Source organism: Syngnathus leptorhynchus, unplaced genomic scaffold (genome assembly GCF_054491065.1).
Source record: "Syngnathus leptorhynchus isolate UIUO unplaced genomic scaffold, UIUO_Slep HiC_scaffold_805, whole genome shotgun sequence".
Taxonomy (NCBI): Eukaryota; Metazoa; Chordata; class Actinopteri; order Syngnathiformes; family Syngnathidae; genus Syngnathus; species Syngnathus leptorhynchus.
Window position 1 is genome coordinate 17501 of NW_028232641.1, and position 6024 is coordinate 23524.

A 6024-nucleotide genomic window follows, 5' to 3' on the forward strand; every position below is an offset into this window, starting at 1 on the left:
AAGGCGGGTGCCGAGTTCACCGGCCCCGAGCACCAGCGGTCAGCCACGGAGGGTGCTGGATCATCCATACTTCCATAGCTCCAGAGCTCCATAGCCCCGGAGCTCCATAGCTCCATAGCCCCGGAGCTCCATAGCTCCATAGCCCCGGAGCTCCATAGCCCCGGAGCTCCATAGCTCCATAGCCCCGGAGCTCCATAGCCCCGGAGGCTCCATAGCCCCAGAGCTCCATACTTCCATAGCCCCAGAGCTCCATAGCTCCATACTTCCATAGCTCCAGCCGCGGAGGGTGCTGGCTGGTGGCTCCATAGCTCCATACTTCCATACTTGCAGCCACGGAGTTGGCTAAAATTGCACTAAGTGCGAAAGCCCATTCATTTACAACGGCGTGTCCGCCAGGCGGCGACATTTCCCCGTTACCGGTGGCTGCGCGGCGGGTGAGTGACAGAGCTTATCCGAGCGGCTGGAACTCTGCGCCGGCGTGGTCGAGCGTGAGGCCCCGGCCCTTTGGCTGCCTGGTACCTAAAACACTTCCATTGATCCAGCCACGGAGGGTGCTGGCTGGTGGCTCCATAGCTCCATAGCTCCATACCTCCAGAGCTCCAGAGCTCCATAGCACCAGAGCTCCATAGCTCCATAGCACCAGAGCTCCATAGCTCCATAGCACCAGAGCTCCATAGCTCCATAGCACCAGAGCTCCATAGCTCCATAGCACCAGAGCTCCATAGCTCCATAGCACCAGAGCTCCATAGCTCCATAGCACCAGAGCTCCATAGCTCCATAGCTCCAGCCTGGGTGGCTGGTGGCTCCATAGCTCCATACTTCCATAGCTCCAGTCAGAGAGTGTGCTAAAATTGCACTAAGTGCGAAAGCCCATTCATTTACAACGGCGTGTCCACAAGGCGGCGACATTTCCCCGTTACCGGTGGCTGCGCGGCGGGTGAGTGACAGAGCTTATCCGAGCGGCTGGAACTCTGCGCCGGCGTGGTCGAGCGTGAGGCCTCGGCCCTTTGGCTGCCTGGTACCTAAAACACTTCCATTGATCCAGCCACGGAGGGTGCTGGCTGGTGGCTCCATAGCTCCATAGCTCCATACCTCCAGAGCTCCAGAGCTCCATAGCACCAGAGCTCCATAGCTCCATAGCACCAGAGCTCCATAGCACCAGAGCTCCATAGCACCAGAGCTCCATAGCTCCATAGCACCAGAGCTCCATAGCTCCATAGCACCAGAGCTCCATAGCTCCATAGCACCAGAGCTCCATAGCTCCATAGCTCCATAGCACCAGAGCTCCATAGCTCCATAGCACCAGAGCTCCATAGCTCCATAGCACCAGAGCTCCATAGCTCCATAGCACCAGAGCTCCATAGCTCCATAGCACCAGAGCTCCATAGCTCCATAGCACCAGAGCTCCATAGCTCCATAGCACCAGAGCTCCATAGCTCCATAGCACCAGAGCTCCATAGCTCCATAGCACCAGAGCTCCATAGCTCCATAGCACCAGAGCTCCATAGCTCCATAGCTCCAGGGCTCCATAGCTCCAGGGCTCCATAGCTCCATAGCTCCAGGGCTCCATAGCTCCAGGGCTCCAGGGCTCCATAGCTCCATACCTCCAGAGCTCCATAGCTCCATACTTCCAGAGCTCCATAGCTCCATAGCTCCATACTTCCATAGCTCCAGCCGCGGAGGGTGCTGGCTGGTGGCTCCATAGCTCCATACTTCCATACTTGCAGCCACGGAGTTGGCTAAAATTGCACTAAGTGCGAAAGCCCATTCATTTACAACGGCGTGTCCGCCAGGCGGCGACATTTCCCCGTTACCGGTGGCTGCGCGGCGGGTGAGTGACAGAGCTTATCCGAGCGGCTGGAACTCTGCGCCGGCGTGGTCGAGCGTGAGGCCCCGGCCCTTTGGCTGCCTGGTACCTAAAACACTTCCATTGATCCAGCCACGGAGGGTGCTGGCTGGTGGCTCCATAGCTCCATAGCTCCATAGCACCAGAGCTCCATAGCTCCATAGCACCAGAGCTCCATAGCTCCATAGCACCAGAGCTCCATAGCTCCATAGCACCAGAGCTCCAGAGCTCCATAGCACCAGAGCTCCAGAGCTCCATAGCACCAGAGCTCCATAGCTCCATAGCACCAGAGCTCCAGAGCTCCATAGCACCAGAGCTCCATAGCTCCATAGCACCAGAGCTCCATAGCTCCATAGCACCAGAGCTCCATAGCTCCATAGCACCAGAGCTCCATAGCTCCATAGCACCAGAGCTCCATAGCTCCATAGCTCCAGGGCTCCATAGCTCCAGGGCTCCATAGCTCCATAGCTCCAGGGCTCCATAGCTCCAGGGCTCCAGGGCTCCATAGCTCCAGGGCTCCAGGGCTCCATAGCTCCATACCTCCAGAGCTCCATAGCTCCATACTTCCAGAGCTCCATAGCTCCATAGCGCCATACTTCCATAGCTCCATAGCTCCATACTTCCATAGCACCAGAGCTCCATAGCTCCAGAGCTCCATAGCTCCAGCCTGGGTGGCTGGTGGCTCCATAGCTCCATACTTCCATAGCTCCAGTCAGAGAGTTGGCGAAAATTGCACTAAGTGCGAAAGCCCATTCATTTACAACGGCGTGTCCACAAGGCGGCGACATTTCCCCGTTACCGGTGGCTGCGCGGCGGGTGAGTGACAGAGCTTATCCGAGCGGCTGGAACTCTGCGCCGGCGTGGTCGAGCGTGAGGCCTCGGCCCTTTGGCTGCCTGGTACCTAAAACACTTCCATTGATCCAGCCACGGAGGGTGCTGGCTGGTGGCTCCATAGCTCCATAGCTCCATAGCTCCATAGCTCCATAGCTCCATACTTCCATAGCTCCATACTTCCATAGCTCCAGACTTCCATAGCTCCATAGCTCCATAGCTCCATAGCTCCATACTTCCAGAGCGCCATAGCTCCATAGCACCAGAGCTCCAGAGCTCCATAGCTCCATAGCTCCATAGCCCCAGAGCTCCATAGCTCCATAGCTCCATAGCTCCAGAGCTCCATACTTCCATAGCTCCAGAGCTCCAGCCTGTCTGGTGGCTCCATAGCTCCATAGCTCCATACTTGCAGCCACGGAGCTGGCGAAAATTGCACTAAGTGCGAAAGCCCATTCATTTACAACGGCGTGTCCACAAGGCGGCGACATTTCCCCGTTACCGGTGGCTGCTTAGCGGGAGAGTGACAGAGCTTATCCGAGCGGCTGGAACTCTGGGCCGGCCTGGTCGAGCGGCTGGCCTCGGTAGTTGAGGTACCAGGGGCGGGCTGGGGAGCTCCAGGCGGGGCTTGTGAGAGAGTGTAGCCGAGCGGCTGGAACTCTGGGCCGGCGTGGTTGAGCAGCATGCCCGCGGAGGTGGCTCTTCCATAGGCACGGAGGGTGCTGGAGCTCCACACTTCCCTAGGCACGGAGGGTGCTGGAGCTCCACACTTCCATAGCTCCAGGCACGGAGGGTGCTGGAGCTCCACACTTCCATAGGCACGGAGGGTGCTGGAGCTCCATACTTCCATAGCTCCAGGCACGGAGGGTGCTGGAGCGCCACACTTCCATAGGCAGGGAGGGTGCTGGAGCTCCACACTTCCATAGGCACGGAGGGTGCTGGAGCTCCACACTTCCATAGGCAGGGAGGGTGCTGGAGCTCCACACTTCCATAGGCAGGGAGGGTGCTGGAGCTCCACACTTCCATAGGCAGGGAGGGTGCTGGAGCTCCACACTTCCATAGGCAGGGAGGGTGCTGGAGCTCCACACTTCCATAGGCAGGGAGGGTGCTGGAGCTCCACACTTCCATAGGCAGGGAGGGTGCTGGAGCTCCACACTTCCATAGGCAGGGAGGGTGCTGGAGCTCCACACTTCCATAGGCAGGGAGGGTGCTGGAGCTCCACACTTCCATAGGCAGGGAGGGTGCTGGAGCTCCACACTTCCATAGGCAGGGAGGGTGCTGGAGCTCCACACTTCCATAGGCAGGGAGGGTGCTGGAGCTCCACACTTCCATAGGCAGGGAGGGTGCTGGAGCTCCACACTTCCATAGGCAGGGAGGGTGCTGGAGCTCCACACTTCCATAGGCAGGGAGGGTGCTGGAGCTCCACACTTCCATAGGCAGGGAGGGTGCTGGAGCTCCACACTTCCATAGGCAGGGAGGGTGCTGGAGCTCCACACTTCCATAGGCAGGGAGGGTGCTGGAGCTCCACACTTCCATAGGCAGGGAGGGTGCTGGAGCTCCACACTTCCATAGGCAGGGAGGGTGCTGGAGCTCCACACTTCCATAGGCAGGGAGGGTGCTGGAGCTCCACACTTCCATAGGCAGGGAGGGTGCTGGAGCTCCACACTTCCATAGGCAGGGAGGGTGCTGGAGCTCCACACTTCCATAGGCAGGGAGGGTGCTGGAGCTCCACACTTCCATAGGCAGGGAGGGTGCTGGAGCTCCACACTTCCATAGGCAGGGAGGGTGCTGGAGCTCCACACTTCCATAGGCAGGGAGGGTGCTGGAGCTCCACACTTCCATAGGCAGGGAGGGTGCTGGAGCTCCACACTTCCATAGGCAGGGAGGGTGCTGGAGCTCCACACTTCCATAGGCAGGGAGGGTGCTGGAGCTCCACACTTCCATAGGCAGGGAGGGTGCTGGAGCTCCACACTTCCATAGGCAGGGAGGGTGCTGGAGCTCCACACTTCCATAGGCAGGGAGGGTGCTGGAGCTCCACACTTCCATAGGCAGGGAGGGTGCTGGAGCTCCACACTTCCATAGGCAGGGAGGGTGCTGGAGCTCCACACTTCCATAGGCAGGGAGGGTGCTGGAGCTCCACACTTCCATAGGCAGGGAGGGTGCTGGAGCTCCACACTTCCATAGGCAGGGAGGGTGCTGGAGCTCCACACTTCCATAGGCAGGGAGGGTGCTGGAGCTCCACACTTCCATAGGCAGGGAGGGTGCTGGAGCTCCACACTTCCATAGGCAGGGAGGGTGCTGGAGCTCCACACTTCCATAGGCAGGGAGGGTGCTGGAGCTCCACACTTCCATAGGCAGGGAGGGTGCTGGAGCTCCACACTTCCATAGGCAGGGAGGGTGCTGGAGCTCCACACTTCCATAGGCAGGGAGGGTGCTGGAGCTCCACACTTCCATAGGCAGGGAGGGTGCTGGAGCTCCACACTTCCATAGGCAGGGAGGGTGCTGGAGCTCCACACTTCCATAGGCAGGGAGGGTGCTGGAGCTCCACACTTCCATAGGCAGGGAGGGTGCTGGAGCTCCACACTTCCATAGGCAGGGAGGGTGCTGGAGCTCCACACTTCCATAGGCAGGGAGGGTGCTGGAGCTCCACACTTCCATAGGCAGGGAGGGTGCTGGAGCTCCACACTTCCATAGGCAGGGAGGGTGCTGGAGCTCCACACTTCCATAGGCAGGGAGGGTGCTGGAGCTCCACACTTCCATAGGCAGGGAGGGTGCTGGAGCTCCACACTTCCATAGGCAGGGAGGGTGCTGGAGCTCCACACTTCCATAGGCAGGGAGGGTGCTGGAGCTCCACACTTCCATAGGCAGGGAGGGTGCTGGAGCTCCACACTTCCATAGGCAGGGAGGGTGCTGGAGCTCCACACTTCCATAGGCAGGGAGGGTGCTGGAGCTCCACACTTCCATAGGCAGGGAGGGTGCTGGCACATCCACACTTCCAGCCACGGAGCATGCTGGCACTTCCACCTTGCTTGCTAAGTCGGCGTGATCTTGCCCAAAAAGTCCCTCCTCACCTCCAGCTGGAAGTGGAAAAAAATCCTCCACCTGCTTGGCCGAGGTTCTGGAAGCCAGCAGCTCGCAGAATGTTGCCAAAGTTTCACTGGAAGGAAAAGAAAAGAGAAGACCGAGTGCGCATTTCACCTACCGCCGAATGTCCACAAGAGGGAAGTGTCACTCCGTCGCAGAATCTGCGCCGACGCACTCGGCACCCTTCGAATTTATGGTGCCGGTGCGGGTGTTCTGGGTGCAAAAAGGCCGCCCAAGTGGTAGAAAAAAATCAGACTTCGTCTCTT